This window comes from Chiloscyllium plagiosum, chromosome 9 (assembly GCF_004010195.1).
Source record: "Chiloscyllium plagiosum isolate BGI_BamShark_2017 chromosome 9, ASM401019v2, whole genome shotgun sequence".
In the NCBI taxonomy this organism is placed as follows: domain Eukaryota; kingdom Metazoa; phylum Chordata; class Chondrichthyes; order Orectolobiformes; family Hemiscylliidae; genus Chiloscyllium; species Chiloscyllium plagiosum.
Genome location: NC_057718.1, coordinates 36,362,345 through 36,377,975, shown reverse-complemented (window position 1 = coordinate 36,377,975; position 15,631 = coordinate 36,362,345). Strand labels below are relative to the sequence as shown.

Below are 15,631 nucleotides of genomic sequence, written 5' to 3'. Positions count from 1 at the left end.
CTATGCCTGTGAGTCTCATGAGGGAATTTTAATCTTTTTGAGTGGTTGGTAGTTAAAACTAAAAAAAACCCCACAAATCAGGAAAGGTGACCATGAGACAATTTCCAAACTGCTCACAAATTGGACATGGTGAGGCAGGTGCACAACCCATCCACTCTTGCGAGATGCACAGGTCGATTAAATATTTCAAAGAAGCTGTGAGTTCCCTTCCCCCTCCTCCGGCATCCCCACCCCCTGCACCAAGTTAAAACCCTATGAAAAGCCGACCAATCATGTCTCCCAATGATTCTCAGTTTTCAATTCCCCCACCCCACTCCGACAAAGTTGGATTTGCTTGATCTTGACTCTCCTGCTATTTTCTACTCTGACAGCCAGCCAGCTGTGAATCTCTCCCTGTTTATTGGGAAACCTGTTGAGATAATCTAAAACAGCTTCTGTAATTATTTTATTCCTTCTCATCCACAAATCCTCTCCTCCCTCGAAACAGATTCTTAACTTCCTTCATTTAGAGGGATTACATTCAATATGACTCTCTCAGGAAAAATATATGTCTGAGGACATCAAATTAACCTAGTCCTGGGACTTTACCATTCTGTAGTGTGGGTATTCTGCGTATGGAGCAGAGAATGAGGAGGAATGTACTTCATATGAAGGATTGAGATAGTGAAAGAGAATTCAGTCAACAAAGCTCATCCTTTTACTATATTAAGCCCTATTGTGGCATCTAATTGTGACATCTAATTGGGGGGTGCTCTCAAAAGGCACAGATTCAAGTCACACCTGCTCCAGAGGTGTATCATAACACATTCTAAACTGGTTCATAAAAAATATCAACAGTTCAAACAAGTATCTGCTGATGGTACCAAAGCTAATTTATGAATAAACTAGCAATGTAATACTGAACCCAGCACCTATATTTATAAGCATTATTCCTATTCTGAAGGTTTGCATCTATCTTTTCATAGAAATAGAAATTTTTTTCTTGGAAATCTTGTTCCAAGTACATGGTATTCTGTTGGTCAGTTAAATCATTACTAATGCAGCCTGAAAGAAGATATTTTACCCATCATACCTGTGCTAGCCTGTGATTATTCTTTTTGCTGTTGTCCATTTGCCCAATAATGATTGTCGAACGTGACTGACATCATTATATTCAGAAAACCAAAAGGACTACAGATGATAGAAATCACAAACAAAACAAAAACAGAAATTGCTGGAAATTCTCAGCAGGTCTGGTAGCATCTGTAGAGAGAAATTGGAGTTAATGTCTTGTGTCCTTTTTCAGATCTTTATATTCAGATTATCCGTAGTTTTCCTATAGTCTCAAACTCCTGGTGATGAGTTCCTTCACAGCTCTTGATTGGCCTTTTGAGTGGAAGATTAGTCTCATTGTGGGCCAGGGCTTTTGTTCAGGTGCATTGTGTGTAATGTCACTTTAGCATGAACATTGGAACATTTTTACTTTCACCCTTGATCAACTTCCAGGATCAATGCAATTGAAATATTAGGAGAAAGCTCCAGGTTTGAGCATTACCTGTCAAATGACAGTGTGCTGGAGTTTAGAGGATCACAGCTACTTCTGGTTGCAAGGATAAAAGAATAATATTTTCATCTATGCTAATTAGTACATGAGCTGTTAGCAGGGTGCTATGTTTAATGGGGATTTTGTAGTTGCACCAAGGAAGGAATATCCACTTTTACTACCTAGATTCCACATCACAACATTGAAACAAACATGGCTGCTGAGAGATAGCACTAGATAGAGGAAAAGATATGTCATCAGGTAGTGGAAAGATGTGAAAATAACAGTGTTGTTGTGGTGGGTGATATTAATGTCCCCGTATTAACTAGGATTCCTTCAGTGTTGGGGATTTGGATGGGGAGCAATTTGTTAGATGTTTCCAGAAGAGCTTTTTGAAAAAAATATGTGAATAGTCCAACAAGGGAAGGGGCCATACCGCATCTGGTACTGGAAAATGAGCCCGGCCAGGTGATCAATGTTTCACTGGGGAGCATTTTGGGAATAGTGACCATAATTCTGTAAGTTTTCAGATACATATACTCATGGATAAAATAGGGAGGTTATGTGTGGAGCCAGATGAAATGGGTGAGATCCTTAATGAGTACTTTACATCACCAAAGAGAGGGACATGAGGGATATTGAGGTTAGGGAAAGGTGTGTGAATACTCTTGGGCAGGTCAACATTATGAAGTGTTGGGTGTCTTGAAATGTATTAAGGTAGATACTTCCCCAGGGCCAAATGGGGTCCATCCCAGTAGACAATGGGAGGCCAGGGAGGAATTAACTGGGGCCTTAACAGATACCTTTACAACCTCGTTGATCACAGGTGAAGTTCCAGAGGACTGGAGAATGGCCAATGCCGTTCCTTTGTTTAAGAAGGCAAACAAATAATCCAGGTAATTGCAGGTCAGTGAGCCTGATGTCAGTGGTGGGGATGTTGTTGGAGAAGATACTAAGAGACAAAATTTATTCACATTTGGAAGCAAATGGACTTGTTAATGATAGGCAGCATTGGTGTGTGTGGGGAAGGTAATGTCTCACCAACCTGATTGAGTTTTTTGAGGAGGTGTCAAGGATGATTGATGAGGGAAGGGCAAGGGATGTTATCTATATGGACTTTAGTAAGCCATTTGATAAGGTACATCATGGCAGGCTGGTACAAAAGGTAAAGTCTCGTGGGATCTGGAGTGAGCCAGCTAGATGAATACAAAACTGCTTGGTCAAAGAAAACACAGTAGTGATGGAAGGATGCTTTTCAAAATGGGGATCATTAACCAGTGTTGTTCCATTGATATGTAGGTGCACAGAGCCCTGAACATGGCACACAGATGGATAAGGTGGCAAGAATGCATGCAGCACACTTGCCTTTATTGGCCAGGACATGGAATATAAACATTGGCAAATTATGTTACAGGTGCATAAAACTCTAGTTAGGCCATATTTGGAACATTTGTGCAGTTCTGGTTGCCACACTAATAGAATGACATGGATGCTTTGGAGAGGGTACAGAGAAAGTTTATCAGGATTTTACCTGGTCAGGAGGGTTTTCATTATGAGGAGAGGTTAGATAAGCTTGGATTGTTTTTACTGGAAATATAGAGGCTGAGTGGTAACCTGATAGAGGTCTACAAATTATAAGAGGCATAGATAAAGTGGATAGTTAGAAGCTTTTTCCAGGGTGGAAAGGTTAACTGCAAGATAACACAGATTCAAGGTGAGAGGGGGAAAGTTTAGGGGAGAAGTGTGGGAAAAGCTTTTCACACAGAGGGTTGTGGGTACCTGCCAGTGGAAGTGGTTGAAGCAGGCATGTTCACAATGTTTAAGGTGTATCTTAATAGGTACATGAACAGGAGGCGAACAGACGGATAGAAACTGCATATAGGCAATAAATATGGGTCGGCATATGGGTCTAAATAAGTCTCTGATTCTATTTACATAATGCATGTTCATGAGTGAAATATTTTTAAACCTGAGGTATCACTTAATATATTTACAGATGAGATCATAAAGAGCTACTACAGCGGTGAGAATTAATTTTAAAGTGCAATCAAAATCCGGTTGTTTTGTTAATGGAACTGCATGATGAGTGGATTTAAACACAGATCCAAATAGGCGCAGGTTTGGTGGGCAGAAGGGCCTGTTGCTGTGTTGTATTGTATTGTATTGTATTGCTAATGGCACCACTGCAGTCCTACAATACTTTTAATGACTCCCTCTCTGCTTATGTAGAAGATCCCAACATTATTTTGTAATTTTAGTCTTGAGTATGCATGGCATGTACATTTACTTGACCTTTGTTTAGCCTTGTTCTATTGCTTCCCATAACTGCTGATTATGAAGCCTGTGTTATTCGTGGTACTTACACATAATTGAATGCTGTTCCCTGGCCATATCATTTCTGCTGTGATCTCTGTGTGAATTATTTTCCTATGCTAACACCCACAGTATGTCCCACACAGAATTAAGTATCACTGTTTATGCTTTGGCAATTTCAGATTCTCCTCTCTCCTTGTTGAGGAAAAGATCATGCATTGCAAGAGGTTGAGAACCTACGTTTAGAGGTGAGCTGAACATTAATTGCACTAAATCTTTTTTCTTTGCAATGACCATACAGTACTTCAGGGTGAAGTTAAAAATCATACAACACCAGGTTATGGTCCAACAGGTTTATTTGGAAAGGTGCTGCTCTTCATCATGTAACTAGTGGGGCAGGATCATAAGACACAGAATTTAAAACAAAAGATCACAGCATCATGCAACTCAAATGATATATTGAACAAACCCAAATTGCTGTTAAGTCTATCATCTATTGGATGGTTTGCATGTTTCGGTTCATTAATATGTAAATCCCAGAACTTCTTTTAACATTCTCAAGATAACATAAGGTTTTATAAAAAAAGGTGACATCTCAACTCAGACAATGCATTAAATGTGTGAGGTTAGAGTCTGTCTGTATTCCAATCTTGAGTCAGGCCGGCTCTATTTCCAAAGTAGGAATTTATAAAATATTATTTGGATTGACTGCCTGCACTGACTGCCTGCAGGTTGTGTTTTTGAGCAAAAATAGAATGTATCTGCAAATACAATTCTGCAGATGCAAATTCACCCCATAGACTTACCTGTGTGCATGTGTGTGTATGTGTTTGGTAGAGTGTGTGCATCAGTATGATGGGGTTTAGGCCTGTGAGAGGGTATGTGTATGGGTGTGAGTGTGAGGGATGTATATATGTATGTGTCTAAGAGACAGCCTGTGTATGAGAGAGGGCTGTGTGAGTGTATCTGTACTTGTGAGTGTGTGTGTGAGAGAGTGTATAGTGTAGTGGGGTCACGTGTAGTGTGACATGAACCCAAGGTCCCAGTTGAGGCCATCTTCATGGGTATCAAACTTGGCTATTAGCCTCCGCTCGACAACTCTGCATTGTTTCATATCCTGAAGTCCGGTTAGGAGATGGTCACCTGAAGATCTGAGGCCAAATGTCCCTGACCACTGAAGTGTACCCCCACTGGGAGGAACATCTTGTCTGGTGATTGTGCATGGTGTCTATTCATCTTTTGTCACAGAGTCTGCATCATCTCACCAATGTACTATGCCTCGGGGTATCCTTGCCTGCAACATATGAGATAAACAACATTGGCCAAGTCACATGAATACCTGCCGCATACACAGGGGGTGGTGTCCTCATGTGTAATGGTGGTATCCATGTCGACACACTGACACGTCTTGCAGTGGTTGTCATGACAGTGTTGTATGGTGTTGTGGTTAATGTTGTCCTGAAGGCTGGGTAGTTTGCTGCGAACAATGGTCTGTTTAAGATTTGGCAATTGCTTAAAGTCGAGAAGTGGAGACGCAGGGAAGGTCTTGGTGAGGTGCTAATCCTCATCAACAATGCGAAGAACATGGCGTAGTTTCTCCACTCTGGGAAATAATGGACAACGAAGGGTACCCTATTGATTGCATTCTGTGTCTGTCTCCTGAGGAGGTCATTCTGGTTTCTCACTGTGGCACGTCAGAACTGGTGATCGATGAGTTGAACATCATGTCCTGTTCTTATGAGGGCATCCTTCAGCACCTTCTGGTGTCCATCACTTTCCTCCTCATCTGAACAGATCCTGTGTAGGGCTTGTCCATAGGGGATGGCTGTTTTAACAGGTTTAGGGTGGAAGCTAGAAAATTGCAGCATCGTGAGGTTATCCTTGGGTTTGCGGTAGAGTGAGGTACTGAGTTGCCCATCCTTGACTGAGATGTGTGTCCAAGGATGAGACAGACACTAAAGAGTAGTCCATGGTAAGTCTGATGTTGGGATGAAACCCGTTGTTATCACTGTGCAGTTGTTTTAGTGATTCCTTGCCATGGTCCAGAGGAACAAAATGCTGTCAATATATTTAGTGTATAGTACTTGTTGGAGGTCTCGTGTAGCAAAGAAGTCTTGTTCAAACTTGTGCTTGAACACGTTGGCATATTGTGGTGCATATTTGGTCCCCATGGCTGTTCTGTGCATCTGGATGAAGAACTGGTTGTCAAAGGTGAAAACGTTGTGGTCGAGGATGAAGCAGATGAATTGCAGGATGGTGCCTGGTATTGAGTACTGAAGCTGTCACAGTCATGCCTTCATTGTGGGAGCACTGGTAAAGAGTGCCAAAATGTCCATTGTGACGAGGAATGTTCCCATTTCAACTTGTCCATGGGTGCTGAGTTTCTGTAAGAAATCTGTAGTGTCGCGAGAGAAGCTGGGGAGCCCTATACAATGGGTTTCAAGATGCCCTTGACATAGCCAGAGAGGTTCTCACACAGGGTTCTGTTGCCTGACACAATGAGATGATCAGGTGTGTTGGCTTTGTGTATTTTTGGAAGGCAGTAGAAATCCCCAACTTCAGGACTAATTCATTCGCTGTGAAGTCCTTTACAATGTCTTGACGATGTAATGATTGCATCTGAAGTAAACACAATGTTTCAAAGTAGCTTTCCCAACTACACAGTGTTGTAACATTCAGAACACTTGGCAGATGGTCTTGTATTTTGATTAAAGTATTAATCCATGCCACCTCAGAGAGAATTGATATCTTTCCACAGGAGTACAATTTGATTTGAAAGCACTCTTTTGTAAATATTCTGGAATATGATACTTTATATTATAGGATAAAATATACAGAGCATGCTATTTTGTAATCTTTGATAATAATATCAAAAGCCATATGATGTGTATCTAGCACTTAATACGTGCCTATCTTTCCTCTTGCTTCTGGAAAACTGAATTTCATGTTTCATGAATAATTGAAACACAGTCTCTGATTCTTTTTACATAATGCATGATCATGAGTGAAATATTTTTAAATCTGAGGTATCATTTAATATTAATATATTGACAGATGAGATCATAAAGAAAAGAACTACCACAGTGGTTAGGATTAATGCTCAGAATTCTTAAAGTGCAATCATTCTCTGGTTGTTTTGTTAATGGAACTGCATGATGAGTGGATTTAAATACCAACATACCTCTAGGTTCTGAGATCAAATGCAATCCTTGTCAATTAGATGAAAGGTTCTGCTTATTGAAAACATCATGAGTATTTACTATTTGCAATATTTAACGCCCATGATTGTTGCTGCCAATATTAAAAATCATGCCAAATAAATTTAAATTTATAGGGCCTTGTGTGAAATAAGGTAAAGGAAGTGCAACCAAATCAACAGTGGACAGGAGACTCCAGCATGACATTGCAAATAGTACAATTCTATCTGGCGTTAAAGTGGTTGTCTCACTTTGAGCAATAATTAGGAGGATTCCTAATGTATGAAATAGATGCATTGGAATTGGATTTTAAAAATCTATGGCTCTCCTGATTCTATGCTAAAGTATATCCAGATTCTGGTCAAGCAATGGGGTCAAAGGTTAGCCAGGTCAGGCAGGAAAGTGGAGTAATCAGATGAACGACAATGTTTATTCAATGGCAGAGCAGGATGAAGGGATTGAATATGTTAATGATAAACAGCAGAAGAACTGGAAATTTAAATTCCAAACAAAATAGAACATATCCTAGTCTTCCCCATCAGTTCCACAGGGCCTTGTTTGTGGTGATTGTTATGGGTGGAGCTCCTGACCATCCCAATGAAAGACAGAATGAAAGAGATCACCAGGAAAGAGTGTTGTTAGGCGAGAGGTTTAATCATCTCTGGTGTAGCAGAACAAAAGTAACCTGGTACACCAATTGTGAAGGGATTTGCCATGCCTTCAGGGCAGCACATGCTGGGCACAATAAAAGTTCTAGACTTTGATGTTTTGGAGTTTGGAAAGGTTTTTAATTGTATTTTCCATTTAAACAGCACTTGTTAAAGTGACACTATGGCATTCTATGTGGATGTTAGGCACGTTTAACCACTGAACCTTGAGGGAGTTTAGAACATTATTTAGAGATGAACAAATTTAACTGCAGATTAAGCAAACTCATTTCACAAGGAATGAATGTAATCAAGATTATAAAGGCAGCAGAGAATTAGGTCATTTTATGAAGCTGTACTGCTGATGAGGAGACAGACAAGTCCACAATTTAGATGTTGAATTAATGGTCTAAAATTATTGGCAGCATAATTTGCAGAGATGCATTGTTATATTACAAACCTCCCCCTCCCCGGCTCCCTTCTCTCACCCTGGTACTGTGATTTCATAAAATTACCTAAACCAGACGTGCCTAATGGTAGTGAAAAACCTTTGATGCCTGACATTATCAGAGCAAGGATTGTTCAAAAATTGTGTCTCTGATTTCAACAGCTTTCAGCTTTCAGTACCTGTTAAATAGGTTTTAATTTTAATTACGTTCACATGTTGTTCTTTCCCTGCCCTTTCTTTAATTTCTTGAAGATAAATGTCAAAGTTGCGATGACTTAATTAAACTGCATTGGTATTCAATGTCACAGCATTCTGCAGTCAGTGGATGAAATTTCCAAACCCCTGAAGACGCCTTTGGAGGTAGGAAGTGGAGAGGGTGGAGGGAGTTGGTGGATAAGTAAATGTAAGGAAGAATGTGGGTCCGACAAGCTTGCCAACAAGATCCAGCTTCAGGCCATGTACATAGAAAGTAGGAGCAGGAATAGGCCATTCAGCCTTTGAGACTGCTCCGCCAGTCATTATGATCATGGCTGATCCATTATCCCAATGCCATACTTCTGCTTTCTCTCCATATCCCTTGATACCTTCATATCGAAACAGTTAGCGGTCCTTTTCTTAAATATACTCCTTGCTATAGGACAGATGTTGAAACTTTATTGCTGGAACAGCACAGCAGGTCAGGCAGCATCCAGGGAACAGGAGATCCGATGTTGTTAATCTTGAAAGGGTTCAGAAAAGATTTAAAAGCACATTGCCAGGGTGGAGGGTTTGAGCTATAGGGAGAAGCTCAATAGGCTGGAGCTATTTTCCCTGGAGTGTTGGAGTTTTAAGGGTGAACTTATAGAGGTTTATAATCATGAGGGGTATGGATAGGTTGAATAGTCAAGGTCTTTTCCCCAGGGTAGGGGAGTCCAAAACTAGAGGGCATAGGTTTAAGGTGAGAGGGGAAAGATTTAAAAGGGACCTAATGGGCAACTTTTTCACACAGAGGGTGGTGCATGTATGGACTGAACTGCCAGAGGAAGTGGTGGAGTCTGATAGAATTACAACATTTAAAAGGCATCTTTTGGGTACCTGAATAGAAATGGTTTAGAGGGATATTGGCCAAATCCAGGCAAATGGGACTGGATTAATTTAGCATATCTGATTGGTATGGATGAGTTGGGTCAAAGGGTTTGTTCCTGTGCTATACATCTCTATGACTCTACGATATTACGACCCAGTTTTCTATAGTAACGAGTTCCACAGGTAACCACCTTATGAGAGAAAGACTATTTCCTCATTGTGGTCCTAAATGGCCTACTTGGTATCTTCTTGCATGACAAATTGCAGCAACCCAAGTGTCCACGAATGTAAAGCAATGAAGAGTATTTAGTTAGATAGAACATAGAACATAAAACATAGAACAGTACAGCACAGAACAGGCCCTTCAGCCCATGATGTTGTGCCGACCACTGATCCTCATGTATGCACCCTCAAATTTCTGTGACCATATGCATGTCCAGTAGTCTCTTAAATGTCCCCAATGACCTTGCTTCCACAACTGCTGCTGGCAACACATTCCATGCTCTCACAACTCTCTGTGTAAAGAACCCGCCTCTGATATCCCTTCTATACTTTCCTCCAACCAGCTTAAAACTATGACCCCTCGTGTTAGCCATATCTGCCCTGGGAAATAGTCTCTGGCTATCGACTCTATCTATGCCTCTCAGTTGTCAGTATTAAATATTTGCAACAGAAGGCAGGTTTTCCAGTGACATATGGGTCCCATGGTATTTTAAAACCTACCATTACAGAGGAGGTGACACAGCAAGAGACTAGGTCTGTGTAAGATTTCAAAGTTCTGAAGTGTTTACTAGCTGGAAACGATGAGACTGATGCATTCCCACAGCAGTCTGAGGATTTCCCAAAGGTTGATAGGGCTGGGACTGATGCAATACCAGCCTCTGCCCAAAGGAGGGCATTTCCCATGAATCATTGTTCCGGCTATTGCCTCTTACTGTTGACGGCATGATGGCAGATGGCTTTCTTAGCAACAGACAAAGCTGTCTACCTCCCACCTTCTGAACACAATGTACCTTCTGCTGTAAAGAAAAGAGTTCAAGACCTGAAAAAGGGTCCTGCAAACAAAAACCTAAGGGTTTGGACAATTCAGCCCAGGGGTCCGATTATGACTTCTCTAAATCCAAGGAATTAGAGAATCATGATGCATCAATGCTTTTCTTGGATGGTTAAGCTATTATTTTTTAAACTTATTAATAAGAATTAAATCAGTAAATGCTCACATCCTATGAATCATGCCAATGAGAATATCTGTAATTTGCTGGGATTTTCCTGGAGGTGGTGAGAAGATTGGCAAGAGTGACACCAAATTTCAGATTCCCACCCTCGAAGTAAACATCTGCAGTTAAGATCTCTCAATCAGCTGGTAGTGGTCAACATGTTCAGCAGCAGATTATGACAAGCTTATCATCAGTAAACAACAACATCTCATTCAAAGTATAACTCGCTGGAATTACATTCATCTTCCCAGCTAATCGAGAAACTTGACATTTTAGATTTGTCATTACAAATAGCTTTATGTATTTTATGATGGGCACTCCTTCTTGACTTTGGGGCAGGTACTTGCTCCTTTGTCTTTATAGTTATGTGGCTTTTTGTGTGATGCTTCCATTTACTGCACTGTACTTCCCCAGGTATGACTGAGATATCCAACAGGAGGAAGTCAGGCTGCCTCTGTTGGCCATCTTAAAGTCTAACAGACTAGTGGCAAATAGAAGGCAGCTTACGCTGAAGGGCAAGCTTCTGAACACATGACAAAGGGGTGCTGGTGTCTAAAAGGTATGGAAGGGAAACTGGTAAAAGGAGGAAAGGTAAGTTGGGCAAGGGTATTCAAGAAAGGCCAGGGTGGAAATGGCCTGGATCAGCGAAGGGCTGATGGGTTCTTGCGGGGACAAATATACACAGAATTTGTCAGAGTTTGGGGGTCTGCTGTCTGCATAAATGGGCGGAGGATGGAAAGTTACAGGAGTAGCAGGGATTGTAAGAACTGAACACAGGGCAAGAGGCAGTGGGGAGGAGTCTGGGGGGAATTGATACGGACCTACATCTCACCAACTTTCCCAAAGATCCCTTAGACAACACTTTCCAGACCCACAAACATTACCAGCTGGAAGGGCAATAGCGGGAGACACATGGGCAAACCACTTCTCAATATTTCATTTTTCCTCCATTGTCGTTAGGTCAAAATCCTGAAACTCCCTCCCTCACCACAACATCAGTCTGTCTAGACCAAACAGACAATAATAGTTCCAGAAGCAGATCACCACCACCTTCTCAAGGACCATAGACGCTAACTCCAGCAGTAATGCATACATCCCCTAAATTAATTTTAAACTCATCTTCAAAGTAACTACAAAACTCTCTTTTAATGTCAAAAGACCTACACACTAAAATGGGAGAAAATTACATCTTTTTAGGGGGAGGCCAGAGTTACAACTTAGAATTTCTGGCAACCGAAAGGGCACTAATCATGAGTCCAGTGGAGAGAGGCAGAAACTCAGAGGCAAACTGTGTTCAGATGCATTTAGTTGCCAGCTAACCCCTTCAAGCCTGCCTGAAATATAGAGATATGGGTCTATGTGCCTGACCCACTTTCCCAGAACCAGGAATCTTGGGACCACACTGCCAGCTTGACCCAGTCTTAAGAACACTCAACCCCTCTCCTCTCCTGACCCGACACAACCTCTCCCCTAGTCCTGACCCGACACAACCCTTCCCCAGTCCTGACTCGACACAACCTCTCCTTCCCAAGAGTCTTATTAAGAACTTACCTCCCTTCACTTTGCATAATATATACAAACCATTTATATTTTATAACTGTTATCCCTATAGCCTCCAACAGAGGAAGCTATTACATTACAAAATGTAAATCCTAATTTTTGTTATGCATGATATTTTTATCACAACATGAAAATCCAATTTCAAAGAATTTTTTCAAATTAATCCAATGTAGCCCCAGTAACAGCCGTGCCAATTATACGAGTAATTTTATGAGGACATTTTGTTTTGATGTGTGACATATTCTTTTAATTCACCTTAGCTGTGCTTGCTCCAGCACAAATAGTAGGCTTCAAGGGTGACAGAGGACAATTTTCAGATATGATTTTTTCTATAATTATCACAGGGACCTTTGCCAGAGCCTTAGCCACAATCCACTATGGCCTATTAACAAAAGGAGTTGCAGATCTCTCTGAATTCAGTTGAGTTCAGTCCTGAGATCACAGGCTCTGAACTGTGGTCCAGTTGTGGCACATATCTTTTGTATTCGTTCATGGAATGTGGGTGCTGCTGGCTGGGCCAGCATTCATGGCCCTTCCCTAGTTGCCAAGAGGTCTGTTGTATTGTTAACCACATTGCTGTAGGTCTGGAGCCACATGGAGACTGACCAGGTTAGGATGGCAGATCACCCCTCCTGAAGGGCATCAGGAAAACAAATGGGTTTTTACAACAAATGATAGTGGTTGTAAGACTAGCTTTTTATTCAGTGTTTTTCAAGTTGAATTCAAATGTCCCCATCTTCCATGGCAGGGTTCAAACCCAGGCCCTCAAAACATTTAACTGGAGTTCTACATTACTAGTCCAACAACATAATCACTTACCTATCACCTCCCCATCAAATACCACCAGCACTGGACTGAGGCCTTTAAATGGGCATTAATTGCCAACTTAATGGCTGCAATTGACAGAAAATTGGAGAGGTAGACCATTGGCCTTCCAGCCACTGATGTAAGCAGGGTAGGCGCAGAGAGACATTGAACATTAAAGTCTGCAACCCAATTAAATACCCCACCACCCAACCCGCTAATGAAGAGGGCATTAAATTCTGGGGTCACTGGTCTTACCAGTACACCTTGCAATAAATGGGATTCTAAAATGGGAATTAATGGGATTTCAAAATCAGAAATGGTCTCTACTGACTCCGCTCATTCTCACTTTCCAGGAGCTTTTATACCTCCATTTTGTCTCCACGCATGTCTTTGTCTTTTACTGATTCATTCAACAATCTGTCCCACAACCCCTTTCCTGGATCAACCCATATTTGGTGATGTGGATGACCAGTGGCCAGCATATCAATCAGTGACCGACTCTGTTCCCGGTTACTGACTGCTCACTCCGCAGTGAATGGTATTTCTGGCATTAAGACTCAGAATTGCAGGATATGTAATCTTGCTGCTGGACACAATCCAAACTGTTCTTTGGGTTAATCATTGCTTTGCTAACCATGGGTGTTGAATCACAGGTATCTTTTGCTGTTCGGTTGCAGCTCCTTCAAGTTGCCTAGTTTATACTCTGCAATTTCACAGATCTTACAGTGAAATTTCAGTTTTTCTCTGCTTCCTAAGCCAAAATTCCATTGCAAATCCTGGACCAAATGAATTGTCTACTGTTGACTTTTATTCTCTGAACTTTTATTCTCTCCTGAACTGGAAGTTGCTTCTGCATTGCCTCCCACAGTGAAATGAGCTTCTTCAATTTAGCCCTTTTGGATTGGTATCCTTTTCACATCAGTATGCAATCCAAAATACTTCCTTGCCTTGCTAAGACTTGTGTCAGAGATTTAAATTACCATTTTAGATTAACTGTATCCCCCTCCATAACACAATGGTATTTTGCACTTATTTTTTTCAGCATCTTCTGAGCTCTGACCTACTGTTCCTTCATTCGGAGGCTCACTGAAGATGTTACCTAGTATTATGATGAAACGTCTGAAAATGAATCCTTCAGTTCAGCAAGCAAACCGACATTCAAAGCACTACACCCTCGTCCCACAGGACTGGCAGAGGAGGCCAGCCCATGTCAGCCTGCTCCAGGTTTGCCATCTAGTTGCAGCTGACAGGAGGAATGCATAGTAATGTAGGAAGAATGCCAATGACTTTCTCCGCTCTGATGCCTGACCCTCCAAAGTTCATGGTCTATCACTCTTAACATTGCTTGCAACATCATCCCCAAGTGCTTTCACCAACTCCAACCCCACTCCCTCAACACCACAAACTTTGCATGCCCTCTGCACTGCCTTCTCATTTGCTCAGGACGTCTCCCCATTGGCACAGCTGTGTCATCCACTTTCATCTCTCTTTCATCTCCCTTAACAGCTCACTCTACGAGGGGATGCTACAATAGGCTGATAAAAAAAACAATGGCTGCCTTCAGCTCCTCACCTGTTATGAGGAGGTGATCCTTACTCTGACTGCCCTGAACAGCTGACTGACTGACTGTGGCACAGTCCCTGGAATCTAATGTCTGAAACCTATCTCATCAGATACTGTGAATTGAAAACTAACTGATACAGCCCATTACTACAAAAGGAGGGTTCCTGAAAGAAAATTCAAACTCTACACCACTGTCTGCAGAAAAATGACTTCAACTAGCCATAAATGATCCAGGAAGACACCCATGTACCAACAGCTTGTGAGATTTTGAATGCAGATCAATGTTTGGCTCAAGCTATGAATAATTGTTTTTTTTTAATTTAACAAAATTTAACTTCCCCTGGTCAAAATACTTTCAAGATAAAAATGGTAGAAAGTGAGTCAAAGTCAATGCTTTGAGTCCAGAATGAGATTTCTCAAGAAGACAATACTGAACTTGAAACATTAATGCTGCTTCTCTCTTCACAGATGCTGACCAGACTTTGTGAATTTCTCCACATTTTCTGTTTTAATTTTAGAATTCCAGCATCCACAGTATTTTGCTCTCATACATTTAAGATAATTCTTTGTAGAGTTTTATATTTTTTAGTTGTATTATTTTTCAAAAATGTTAGTTGTATGTATATTTAAACACTCTAAAACATATATGTATTCTTTCTGTCTTTGGCTGAGTAAGTCTTTTTTTTAACAATAAACTAATTCTTTACTTGTTACTTAAGGAATTTGACTCACTATTTCTAGTACTGAGCTACATACAGCCTGACTCTACACCAATAGAAATATAATTTCTCTTTTTAAATTAAAATTTTGTTCTGAGCAGTGGATGAATGGGTCAAAGTGAGGAATCGGTTCACTGTCTAAATGGATCATCACAATCAATGTTATTGGTAGGTATTAATGACTGAAAGCAGAACCAGGAAAACCTGACATGGGGGTGTTGAAGGTAGAGGAAACAAAATGGAGGCCATATGTCGTGATCTGAATATACTGAACTTATTATTGAGTTCAGAAAGCTGTATTGTGCCAAAATGAAAAGTAAGGTGTCATTCCCCAGCTTGTAATGCACTTCACTAGAACATTGCATCAGAGCTCAGTCAGAAGTGTGTGCATGGTATATTAAAATGGCAACTGGAAGTTGTGGTCAGGCTTGCATAATGAGAGTAAATGTTCACAAAGTGTCTCCCAATCTGCATCTGGTCTCTCCAATCCAGAGTGAACACATTGTGAGGGACAAGTACAGCAAAGTAAGTTGAAAGAACTATAATTACAAAAAGGTCACATTGTTGTGAATT

The 15,631-nt window shown here is 41.0% G+C and overlaps 1 long non-coding RNA gene across 1 annotated transcript; it reads left to right on the top strand.

Moving 5' to 3' along the window:
- Window positions 1-3,277: 3,277 nt before the first annotated feature.
- Window positions 3,278-14,813, top strand: LOC122553216. Its single transcript, XR_006312635.1, has 3 exons — window positions 3,278-3,545; window positions 4,018-4,083; window positions 13,819-14,813. It is a non-coding gene; the product is annotated as an uncharacterized LOC122553216 (long non-coding RNA).
- Window positions 14,814-15,631: the final 818 nt, after the last annotated feature.